Source organism: Carettochelys insculpta, chromosome 1, assembly GCF_033958435.1.
Source record: "Carettochelys insculpta isolate YL-2023 chromosome 1, ASM3395843v1, whole genome shotgun sequence".
Lineage (NCBI taxonomy): Eukaryota > Metazoa > Chordata > Testudines > Carettochelyidae > Carettochelys > Carettochelys insculpta.
This window is the reverse complement of record NC_134137.1, coordinates 243,368,657-243,381,347: the sequence shown is the minus strand read 5'-3', so window position 1 is coordinate 243,381,347 and position 12,691 is coordinate 243,368,657. Positions and strand designations below refer to the sequence as shown.

The 12,691-nt window shown below is 45.0% G+C and overlaps 1 protein-coding gene across 3 annotated transcripts in view; it reads left to right on the top strand.

Annotated features, from left to right (window-relative positions):
• The first annotated feature begins 715 nt into the window (after positions 1 to 715).
• BCL2L14 (BCL2 like 14) overlaps positions 716 to 12,691 on the top strand; it is a 30,293-nt gene continuing 18,317 nt past the window's right edge. For 2 of the 3 annotated variants that reach the window (XM_074983686.1, XM_074983684.1), the window contains exon 1: positions 5,060 to 5,292. The gene's annotated coding sequence lies outside the window, so the exon portion shown is untranslated. Of the gene's footprint in view, positions 781 to 5,059; positions 5,293 to 9,916; positions 10,103 to 12,691 lie in introns of those variants that run through there. The other variant, XM_074983685.1, reaches the window with a different exon arrangement.

The window sequence follows — 12,691 nt, the reverse complement described above, 5'->3', positions numbered from 1 at the left end:
CCTCTGCATGGGGGAGAGATTTATTTATTTTTATTAGTAAGTGACACAGAAGGCCACGTTCTTAGCTGGCAGAAATAACTGCCCCTTCCCTCCTTCATAAAAGTAACAGGGGAAAGATAGAAGTTTGTTTTCCACCAGGTGATGTGCAGCTGGAATCTTTGCAGAATGCTGCTTAGGGAGATATCTCTCCTACCAGCTTAGAAGTACTGTTAACTATTAATATCTTATCTGTTACTGAGATTCTGTATTTGCTAGTGAAACAAAGGGGTTGCTAATACGATCAGAGGAGCAGATCGTTTATAATATGTCACTGTTAGAGAAAGTGTCCTACTAATTTAATAGACATTAACAGAGGTAGCTGTGCTAGTCTAGACACTGGCAAAACAAAAAAGCAGTCCAGCAGCACTTTAAAGACTAACAAAATAATTTATTAGGTCATGGGCTTTCGTGGGACAGACCCACTTCTTCAGATCAATTGTTTTAGTAGAAATTAGGGATTCTAGGGAGCAGTGTTTTCATAGTGGCTGTTAAATTATCCCACCACCCTGCCTATTCAAAAATTTCCTGTTTTTTTTTTTTCCCTTGAGGGGGAGGGGGAAGATTTTTATCACATCTGTCTTCTGCCTCTTCTTGGGGTGGAATTTCAGCTATGCAACATTGTAGTTTTAAAAAAGGATGGCTATGATTTTATGTGTTAATAGAGTAGTGGCCTAATCATATGAGGTACTCTCCAGACATAGAAGAAATCAACCATCAAGACTTACATATCAAGGAAGCAAGGTAAGTATATTTTATTTCTTTAAATTAAAGAAAAGTCTTTACCTAGTAATGTAATTTACTGCAAAACAGATCACAGCCATCACAGAGAAGGTACAGCTGTGAAATGCTTTACTTAGCCGCAGTACTTGAGCGGAAGGGTGGCTCCCTGGTTGGAGTGCTAGCCTGGGTCACGAGATATGTGGATGCAGGTGTGGCAGAGCAGGAACCACCTGTTAAAGAGCTCGAGTTGCTCAGATATTACAGTGATGAGGGCCATTTTAAGTACCTTCCATTGGGGTTCTCAGAGTTCATTGTACTGCAACACCCCTTGACAACAAAAATTACTTACTGACCCAGGGAGTGGTGAGGAGCAAAGCCCCGCTGCCTCTGGTCAAGGCTCACCAGCCCAGACAGGAAGGCTAGGGCCCATACCCCACTGGTCTGAGTGTGGGGGAGAGGCCGAAGCCCAAGGTCTTCAGCACCAGGCTGAGGGCCTGTGATCTGAACCCCACCACCCACAGCTTAAGCCCTCAGCCTCTGGCTTCAACCTGAACTGTGGGGCTTGAGCTTAGGTCTTAGTTCCTGGACCCAGCAAATCCAACACCAGCCCTGGTGACCCCCATTATGCCCAAATTGTCCATGTGGAACCACAATTTGAGAACCGCTGCCTTAGATAAACTCCATATCATTACTGCAGCATATGAACCAATAAGCAAAGTCTGGCCTGTAGAGAGTTGCAGTGAACAGGCTATAATTGCAACAGCATATGGAATGCTTTGCTAGCACAATTTACTCAACCTGTTAGCCTGTTACTATGGTATGCAGGGATTAAAACGGATTGTAGAGTTTTAAAATGGTGTCATTTCTTGGGGAAGCAGGCTAATGAAGTAGTTGGAGAAACAGAAGTCAGGATTAGTGGGTTACGCTATTTTCAGGGCTGTCACTGAGGCCTGGCCTATGGTAGAAAATGTGGTCAGTTTAACTACATTGGGGTGTGAAAAATCCACACCACAGAGCAGTTTTGCTAAGATGACCTAAGTCCCTGTGTACACAGCACTATTGCTACCACCACGCAGGGAAGTGGATTACCCATGTCAAAGAAAGAACTCTTCCTACCAGCAAAAGTAGTGTCTGCACTGAGGTCTTACAGCAGTACTGCCGCAGCTTTACTCCATGCCCTGACTTTGCGACCTTAATCAAATCATGTGTCCTCTGTGCTTTAGTTCACCTACAAGTAAAATACCTCCAGCACATATTGTGTGGCCTACCTAATGAATGTTTGCAAAGGGCTTTGAGATATTTGGCTAGAGGGTGTGGTTCAGATGCAAAGCAGTATTTTAAAACGTACTCCTGTTTTCAAGTTTCCTAGTGTAATAGTGCCCAGGTACGTCTCCATGGTTACCCAAAAAAGTCTCCTCTGTGGACAGCTAATAGTAGTCAGTGTATTCTGCTTTGTGCTTTGATGGGACATTGACAAGAAAAAATAAAACTGGGGTCTTCCAGGGCAGAGGACGAGCAAGAGCGGATAAACTAGAATGCATAATAGCCCCATTGTCTTCTAGTACGCTGATCAAGAGGATGGCTCAGTTGTCTCCATGTCGCTCATGGAAGGGAGGACAAGAACTAACTGGCTTAATGTGTATAGCAAGGGAGCTTTAGGTTAGATGTTGGGAAAACATTCCTATACAGGCGGCTTAGCTCTGGAACCAGCTTCCCAGGAGGCTGTAGAATCCCCATCATCAGAGAGGTGTGTGCTTTTGGGGGCCCTGCTGCCACTGTCCCAGCCATCCTATGGACAGGAAGGGGGCAGGATTACATGGGGGCAGGCTGCAGCAGTGGGGGGCAGGCAGCAGCGGGGAATTGCCTCCCCCTCCCCACCTCCTGCCTCACTTGCCACATGCAGTGCAAGTGGCAGCCTGCTCCACTCCAGCATGGCCTCCCAGCCTGGTGAGCCCCGCTTTTCTGCTGGCCACTGGGAGCAGAGGCCGCTTCACACCGCTGCAGAGAAGCGGGGCTCAGAGGGCTGGGAGGTGCAGCACACAGCATCAGGCTGCTGCCCATGCGGCCTGCAATGGGGGAAGCTGAGGGGAGGCACCCCCCCACCTGTGCTGCTATCCACTGTCCACACCCTTCCGCAGGTAATCCCTGGCTAAACTGGTGGGAGTGAGGGGGCAGGATTGGGCTGGGGCAGGGAAGGAACAGGGCCCGCAACAGGAGTGTGGAGGCTGCCTGGGGACCTGTGCCTAGGGCACAGGGGATGAGTTGCCCCTGGCCCCACCTCAGGCTGGCTCTGGTGTAGCTTGAATGCAATGGGTTGAACCCAATGATTTCTCCAGTCCCTTCCAGCCACTTGTTTGAGTCCATGCATGATTCCTTTGTTTGCTATTACTGTCCTGTTTCTAGCTCCTCTGGTGAAAGAGGAAGGAAACTGCTCCCAGGGGCATCAGCTCAAAGCTACAGCTACATTGGAGCAAACACACAGAAACCCAACAGCTCTTTTATTCCCTGGGAAGTGTGGTTTAAAGCCAAGTCTCTGCCACCCAAGACACCATCTCACAAAAATCCACCCTCACAGCAGTTGGTTCCTTTATGACAGTCTCTGCTAAGAAATTCAGTCTGTAATCGGACTCCTAAAAGGCAGTGTCGCCCCACCCCTGCAAGCGAGGCACAAGATCTATAGGAAAAGTGCAGGCAGCCACTGTACGGGGTGTGTGGATAAATGCAGGACTCCCTTCTCCTTGGCTGTCAATCTAGCACCTTCCACAAGCACTAGGGCCCCACCTATTCTACAGTAAAGGGGCTTAGATACAACACAACTGCAAGTGCCTCACCTGGTTATAATCACAGATCTGTGCCAAGAGGACCTAACAGCATCTGATACCTGGGTTACAGCTTTGGTCCAAGAGCTATAGCAACCATGCAGCCTACCAGGCCTGTAAAGAAATATGGTAAGTCCCTGTTAAGGGCATCCTAGAACTGCAAGGGACACTGAGAGGTCATGGAGTCCTGTCCCTTGAACTCCCATCAGGACCAGGCACCACATATCATCTCTGACAGGTGTTAATCTAGCCTCCACTTAAATATCTCCAGTGATGGAGAGTCTACTACCTTCCTAGGCAACTTATTCCAGTGCTACAGCTGAAGTCTAATCAGTGCAGAGTAGAACAGTAAAACTTCTTCTCTTGTCCTGCTTATGATGCCCCTGTTTGCGCATGCCAGAATGATTATTTCCTTTTTTCGGCAGTGTCACACTGACTCATATTTAGCTTGTAGTTCACTATGACCCCTAGATCTTTCTGAAGTACTCCCTCCTAGACCGTCAATCCCATTTTATGTGTGACTTTTGTTTCCTTCTGAAGTGAAATACTTTACATTTGTCCTTATTGAATTTCATCCTGTTATCTCAGACCATTTCTCCAGATTGCTCAGCTCATTTTGAATTCTAATCCTGTTCCTGCAAAGCACTGTCTACCCCTCCCTGCTTGGTATCATCCGCAAACTTAATAGCTACTTCTACACTAGCCCCTTCCTTTTGGAAGGGGCATGGTAATGAGCGAGGTCAGAAGATGCTAATGAGGCACGGACATGAATATGCAGTGCCTCATTAGCATAATGGTGGCCATGCTATTCGAAAGAGCCACTTTCAAATCACTTGGCACCCAGGTAGACAGGGGCCTTTTGAAAGGACCCCCACCCCCAATTTCAAAAGCCCCTTCTTTCTAAAACCAAGTAGGAAGAGGGGGCTTTCGAAGTCTGAAAGGTCCTTTTGAAAGGCCCCCATCTACATGGGCAGCACTCAGTTCAAAAGCAACACTTTTAAATTGTGTGTGGCTGCCATTATGCTAATGAGGTGCTGCATATTCATGGCAGCACCTCCTTAGCATCTTCTCAACTCACTCATTACAATGCCCAGGGGCTAGTGTAAACAGAGCCAACAAGTGTAACTCTCTCTCAATATCTAAATTCTGAGATAAGTAAATAAAATATATATATATTTTTTTTTTAGTTTATAGAGGGTGAGGTAGGATTGTGCCCAGAATTATGAAAAGGAAAGTACTTTATTAAAAAATAAAATACTTTCACAATTTAGACCAGCTTGATAGAAAATAGCCTTTGAATCAGAATCAGATAATCACTTTACCTAGAGAAGAGTGTAACTGTTTGTTTGTTTACCCCAGGACACAGCAGCTGCCACAAGTATTTGGCTCCACCATTCAGAGAAGTCACATGGGCACCATCAGCCCCACCCACCCATTACCTCTTAATGTAAATTGGCAAGTTGCTACAGTACCTCCAGAAAAGGAAGCAAAGGACGCTCTAAAGTGCAACTTACCCTCATTTGAATAATGTAAAACTCTATTATTAAAAGGCTTGAAAAGTTAAAGTAAAAACATTGCCCCCTTTTCTTTGAAGGAAAGCCAGGAAGTTTGCATGACTCAGCCGGGAGGAACAGAAAAGAAATAGTAACCAGCGACACAGAAGGCAGTGCTTCACTCAAGAGACCTAAAGGACTGTTGGTGCAACCAGTGGAAGGTAAAAACAAAGCTAGAACAATAATTTTATACTGATCTTCTTTTCTCCCTTCAGTGAGCCATTTCTGACTGTTGAAACAATCGTGTTGTATATCTGAATTTTATTCCTATGGAGTTCTAACTGTTCGTTAGTGAAATAGCTGTTCCATTTTGCTCTTTTTAGCTAGACTGTTTTAAAAACAAAAAAAGAGTTAAAAATGGAAAAAGCTGGGGGTCTCTTGGAACTGAGAACCAGCATATCCAGAGCTCTTACCGAGCGGGCTTACAGAACTTTTACCAGTGCACTTTAAAAGAAAATTCTTTGTCTAGCCGAACAGGGCAAAGATCTCTATAACCCAGGCTGCATTTACATGTTGTGTGTGAACTTGAATTCAAGTTCTAGGAGAGACTCCACCCCGCCCCCCAATTCATGGAGGAAAAAGTGCATCCTTACCTCATTCTGTGAGAACAGCTCTGATCTCAGGGGCTAAATAGATGGCGGCTGGGTCAATAATTACATGTGAGATTTCTTCATCTCTAATCAAAGTGATTCATTAAATCCTGCAAATTAGTAGTGGTGGTGTTTCACTTTTCTTACTGAGTAATCACTAAACCAGACCCCAGTATGCAATGAATGATCATGGTGAAGCTGAAGGTTTGGTATATTGCCTTGGCATAAATATGAACTCTCACTCATTGAGTGTACTGATTGTCTTTTTGTTTGTCATGTTTAAGCTGTTGCTGTTCAGAGCCCCTAACCTTTGTGACTTAACCTTCCCATTAGGTCTGAATATAGGAACAGCCATAAACTAAGCAGGGAGTTTCTCTTCTCCTCTCCTCTTCTGTGAGCAGTATCCGTGAAAGCGAGTTCCTGTAACGTGGATTAGTTGTAGCTCACTTTCTGTCCTTACCCAATAGCAATCTTTAAAGTTGTCTGAGACGAGGAGCGTTTAATTTCAGTGCCCAGATGAAATTGTTAATTAATAACCCATTCTGTTGGTGTTAGATAAGATATCCTTAAACTCCTGACCTAAAAAGCAGCTGTGCTCTGTCCAAAAGCCCCTGTTCATCAGAAATAGGGGAAGTGACTCTTGCCTGCCTGATAGGGTGTTAGAGCTGACTTAATGTCTGTGTGAAGTGGGTTCAGATTCTTGCATGAAGGGCACTATAAGAGCAGCGCTCGGGTACCACAGTGCTGGACGCTCTAGAATACAATGTGGCATTGCTTCCAGTCCTCTGTAACTGGCAGGACCAATGTTGGCATGTTATGTGCTTTTCAGGTGGCTGGGGAAGGGTTAATAAGTGCTCTTGGAATTCTTTCGTAACTACCCCACCCCATCAGAAACAGCAAGGAAAAACTCCGGTGCCCAGTTTTGCTTTCAGTTAGACCTTGCACCCACACACAACTGAAGGCAGACATGAAAGAAAACAACCCAGGGGTCTGCAGCCAAAATAGAAGAGCCACTTTTTGTTTTGTTTTGTTTTTGGTTTTTTTTTTAAATTCAGTTACAAAATCAACACTTTGAGAGCCACAATGCACACGAATGAGACAGTCCTTAACAAATAACATCAAACTGTACTTTTTGTAACCCCTGTTCTTAAGAACATGCACAAAATTATTTCTAACAGTTAGAAAGTTGTTAGCCCCATCTCCAGGCTTTACCCCCCCCCCATCCTCTCAGTCCTTAACCTGCTTCAGATGACGCTGCCACCTCCCCCCCCCCCCCCAGCAGGGCTGCATGGCTCTGGCAGGGGCAGGCTCAGGCACCCCTCCCCACAGCTCTCCTGCAGGCTTAGACTTTGCCCAGCTGCAGGACAGGTGGCTCCCTGCCCTGCTGGCTTTCACTTACAGGGCTCCCTGCAGCTTTCTTCTCCGAGGCTGACTGCTCAGCAGCTTTGGAAGCTGCTGCTGCTTAAACAAGAAAACTAAATTCAGTTGGCTTAATGGCGGGCAACTAAATTTAGGGCTCTTTTGTTTAAGTGTCAGTAGCCTCCAGAGCCGCAAGAGGAGTCAGTGGTGGCAGCTCTAAGAGCTGCAAGTGGCTACTTTTACCTAGTCAGTTTTTCCTGTGCTGCTTTTATATCTAAACTTGTTTTTCAAACCTGGTTTCACAGTAAATCCTCTAAGCTTCTCTATATAACCTGAGGAGTGGAGAAATAAGATTTAGAAATCAGAGCTTCACTTCTCATCTATCCTTACCTCTTCCTTCCCACCCCTATCTGTCTTGAATTAGGGACTGCCTATCCTAGGTGCAGAAAGTAGGAGTGGGGGGGTGCTGCAGCATGCTCTGCTTTTGCACCTGACTGTCCCATGCCCTGCATCTTGCCAGCTTCACCACCAGCAGGGGCCAGACTACCAGACTTGAAGGCTCTGCTGTGGCTCAGGGTTCTGCCACCGAGCCCAGGGCCCTGCTCTTGGCCTTGACCCAGGGCCCCACAGGTGCTGCCAGCTATGGCTAGGTTACCAGCTCTGCCCGATCAAACTATCAGATGCCATTTGCAGCAATGGTGTCCAGTCTGGGGGAGAGTGCAACCCTAGATGTGATCCCAGCCTGGGGTGGTGAAGGGCATAAACAGGGGGTTTGTGAGGCACATGTATCTCACCCAAAAAAGTTTCAGCACCACTGCTGTCTACAGCTCCTTGTGCCCAGGGCCTAGCATGAGGGGGCATCAAAGCATCAATGCAATTCAAATATATAAGGGTCAGGTAACAAATATAGGAGAGGTCATTTTTCTCTGGGAAAAGCAAGCATACCCTTCATTCCCAAACAGAATTGGCCTTTAAGAAGGAAAGGTAGAACAGCACCACAGGAAAAAGGCAAGACCAATCAAAATACTTGTTCTTCTCTGATACTTCAGTACAGGAGTCTCAGCCCACACATCATTTCCACATCAATAGTAATGCATTCCCACTGAGCAGTCCTGTTAATGTTGGAACAGGGTCCATTTAAATGAAATGCATTTCAATATAGCAATGTGTAATAGGTATGTAATTCAGTTTAGCATCCATTAAACTGTTCAGTTGCTAGATGTCACTGTGTAAAACACCTTGTTTAAATGAGCCTCAGCCACACCCGGTGGAGCATGAAAGGCTCTTGTGATGAAGATATTTGGTATGCATAAGCAAAGTCTGTGGCTCTCCGTATCTGGCACAGAGGAATGTGAGAAATGGGTGTTGTGAGAAGCAAAAGGAGGGTGTGGAGAGGGGAAGGTTGTTTGTTCAAATCCCTGAGTACAGGACTGATAAGACCAGGGAGTCCGCAACCTGCAGCTCTGGAGCCCTATGTGGCTCTTTAAGGACTTCTTTGTGGTTCCCAACACTGTAATTGTAAAACAAAACCAAACCCTTCTGATTATTTTCAATAAATGGTGAATATCTGAAAGCCCAAAAATGAACAATAAGTGATCTCAAAAGGTTGGACAAATCCCCCTTAATGTGTGCAGTGCATTGTTGGATATGATACTGTATCTCATTTGATCCTGTTGCTAATAAAGTTTTGATTTTTGAAAAGGAAGCTTGTGGCCTTCCTGCTGTGGAGGGCAACACATTTTAAGAAGGAAAATTGAAATTAAAAATTAAATAAAATTGGCTTAATTACAGTAAAGTGGGGTTGCAATGACTTCAAAAAAAAAAAAAAAAAAAAAAAAAAAGGAAGATTTAAGATGAAGACAGAATTCCAAACTGAACGGACCCGGTCCTTTTCATTTATATCGCATTTGACTGGGCTCCCTCTGTCTTATTTGCAATGAGAAATTTGCCAACAATAAGTGCAATCTTGAGAGAATATGTACAGTAAACCCTCGAGTTATACGGGGGTTGCATTCCTGCAACCCCTGTGTAATTCAAATTTTTGCACAAGTCAAGGGAAGCTGGGAGCCAGGCTGCCACTGGGTTCCCAGCTCTCCTGGGCTTGCAGGAGCTGTGAAACTGATCAGCCCACCAGAGCTGGTCAGTTGTCTGACTCCCAGAGTGGCAGAGAGCTGGGAACCAGGGGGCGGCCTAGTATCTGTCTCCCTGATGCTTGCAGGACCCGGGACATGACCAGCTCATGGCTGGTCAGTTTCCCATTCCTGCTAGCACAGGGGAGCCAGGAACCAGGCTGCTGCTTGGTTCCTGGCTCCTGGCCATTTGTCAGACCCAGGAAACTGACCAGCTTATGGCAGGTCAACTTCCTGGTTCCTTCAAGCCAGAGCGGGGAACCAGGCTAACAGCCTTCTCCCTCTCTTCCCCCAGCCACATGGCTGTCAGAAGATAGAGATGGCTCCAGCCACAGGGCTGTGGGGTCTGCCCCTGCCCCTCCCCCCCACCAGCACTGTCTTCCACCTCCTCCCCCCATGTAAATGCAAGATATGCACGTATTTTGGGGGATTACTTTAAAAGGTTTGTGAATGTCCTGCAGTAAACATGTATTGCATTACAAATCGTGCACGCTGTTCTGAAAATAGCAGTTACAAAAAGTATGATTTTATGATCTTTATTAAGAACTCTTGTATTCACATGCATTGCAGCTCTTGAATTAAGTTTTTTTTCAACAGAATTTTTAAAAAAAAAAAAAAAAAGAGGCTGTTGCTAATTTGGTTGTCGACTCCGGAGTGATACCCATCGTGGAATACTGCATCTGATTCTTGTCTCCATGTTTTGAAAGGTATATTGAGAAGTTGGAGCTCATACAGAGAAGAGACCCTTCATCCAACAATGATTTAACAGCAAGCGAAGAATGTGTTGGAGTACAAGATTTTAAAAAGTTTAATCTGTTTAGCTTGATCAAAAAGAGGATCAAGAGGTGACATTTACAGTGTGCAAATATATCTTCATGCAGAGAAAATACTGGGTATTAAAGAGCTCTTTAACCTTGCAGAGAATGTTTTTTTCAGTTTTCAGGCACTGGGTCCTGTTTTAACCAGAGCAATTTTTTTTAAAAAAGGAAGTCTCACTGTTAAATGTTTTGCCTGATTTAACCACTGGAACGCACCAGCTGTGAAAGAGTCAGAGGGGCAGCCATGTTAGTCTGTATCCACAAAAACAAGTCCTGTGGCACCTCATAGTCTAACAGACTTTTTTGGAGCATAAGATTTTTGTGGTGGTGGTGGTGGTTCCTCCAGTGAAAGTGGAGGATCTTCCATCTCTTGATGGCTTCAGATTAAAACAGGATGCCTTTCTGGCAAACATGTTGTGCCAAGCAAGCATCTGGGGGGAACTGGATGAAATATGTAGTCCGTCAGGGTTATGCATGTGGGTTAAACAGATGTTCTAATGGTACCTTCTGAACTTGGAATCTATGAATTTCATCCATAATGCTGCCAAACTCAGAAATAAGGAAATTGCAGATAACACCTGTTTTTAATATGGGTGGAGTCTTTTGGATAGTTGGGGGTGACATTTGTTCTTTGTCGTCATTTTTTTCAGACTCCGGGGCAGGGGTCAGCAACCCCTGGCATGTGTGCCAAGAGTGGCACATGAGGCAATTTTCACTGGCATATGAGGCAGGTGCTTAGCCCTCCCTCCCTCCTCCTCCTCCATGCAACTGGCAGCTTGCTCAAAGCCTGTGGATTAACAAAAGACCAGCTAATTCTATCAACCACCTCCTAAACAGTAAAGCTCTGCACCTTTATTAATGAAACTGGTGTAAGTAGGACTATTAGTGACTTTAAAAGATATCACTGGCACTCAAACCCTACATAGAGGTCAAAAGGTCAAATTTTGGCCCTGCAACTTGGAAAGGTTGCTGACCCCTGTCTAGGGCTTGCTGTCTTTACACTTTCAAGCTTTTCTCTGCAATCACGAGGGCTAGAAACCTTTTTAAAAAATGATAGCTGAGATTCACATGCTTGTGTTTGGTGTGTGGGGGTTTTTGTCTTTTTTTTTTTTTTAAATCTACCCAATATCACAAGACTTGTGATTCAAGTCTTGAGAGCTGTCAATGCTTCAGACAACTTATGGCAAATCCCACAATGACATGACATTTTTTTAATGGGACATAAAGGAGCGGGGAATGAAGTAGGGGAGTAAATATGGCATTGGTCGCATGCCTGTCACCTCAGGAAACTTGGGAAAAACAGGGTCAGACAGAGGATGAGCCTTTATCAGGACTTTCAAAACCCTCCTCACCAAAACCCCTTTCCTATTTCCTCTGAACTGCTTAATTCCATCACAGCCCAGAAAATAATGTACCACTTCTGGTTTATGCTTCCTCTGGGGATTCTCAAGCATGAGTAAAAGCAAATAAATAGACCAAAAAGTTGCCTTTACAGAAACTCTCATCTAAAAGAAAATCTTATGAGGAGATGAGGTATCCTTATGCAATAGGTCTGAGTCTGTTACAAAGGTCAGAAGTGATGCAATAAGGAAAAGGGAGTTCATCTGTAAACAATAATCCTAAAGCACCAATTCAGACTTGAGCTGAAAGTTTTAACTGTGTAATAAATTAATTACAGAATATTTCCTCCTTTACTTACCTGCTGAGGCCTAGCTTTAGTTGTTCTCCCTGCCATCTACAGTTGACATTTCTGATGCCTAAAATTACTTGTGGATGTGACTGATTGCTTTAGGGGCTTGGCTTCAAGGTAGAGTTACTCAGAGTTGCAATCTGAGTTGCCCATATTTTCAGTCCCATCCACACACAATGCTTGAGTGTTGTGTTTAACTGGCCAGTTAGGGGTGTGGAGAGAGGGGAGGTGTTGTGTAAGCTACAGCACAAGTGAGCACTACTAATAGGCTGCTTATATAGCTCCTTTGTAGGGTGGGTATGGGTAAGCATTGCTAGCCCTGGTACCTTTCCCCCATATGCCCAGTTAAAGGACAGACACATTTTCCCATAATTCACTGGGAAAGAATTCATACCTCAGTTCAGCTCAGTGCAGTACAAAGATCTATGGAATAGGGTTACCATATAAAAAAGAGGACACTCGTGAGAGGGAGTATATTTGTATCTACCAACTTGCGTTGTATTAATGTGTTTCTGCTAGATCCTGATATGGATACACTCCCTCTCAGGGGTGTCCTCTTTTTTTTTTGGCGGGGTGGGGGAGGTGAAATATAGTAATCCTAGGGATTCACCTCCTCAGTTCTGAGCAACATGTGTGCGTACAGCACCAGAGTAAACGCACCTCATGTACTACTGCACAGTGTGACTGGTCTGACTCAAACAGGTTAACACTACAGTGAAGATGTCACCTTGGTGCCTAGGATGTGGCAGGAGGGAATATTCCTCCATGTCAGATTTACTGAGGGTTTTTCTTGCCTTCCTTTGGAGCCTGGGGAGTGAGTCACTTGCAGGTTTGAACAACTGTAAATGGTGTAGTTGATGCCTTTAAATCAACATTTCACAACTTCACTAACTTGCCAGAGGCTATTTGCCTGTTACAGGGGCGGGGGCGGGGGTGGGTGAAGTTCTGTAACTTTTGGTGTGCTTGCAGGGAGA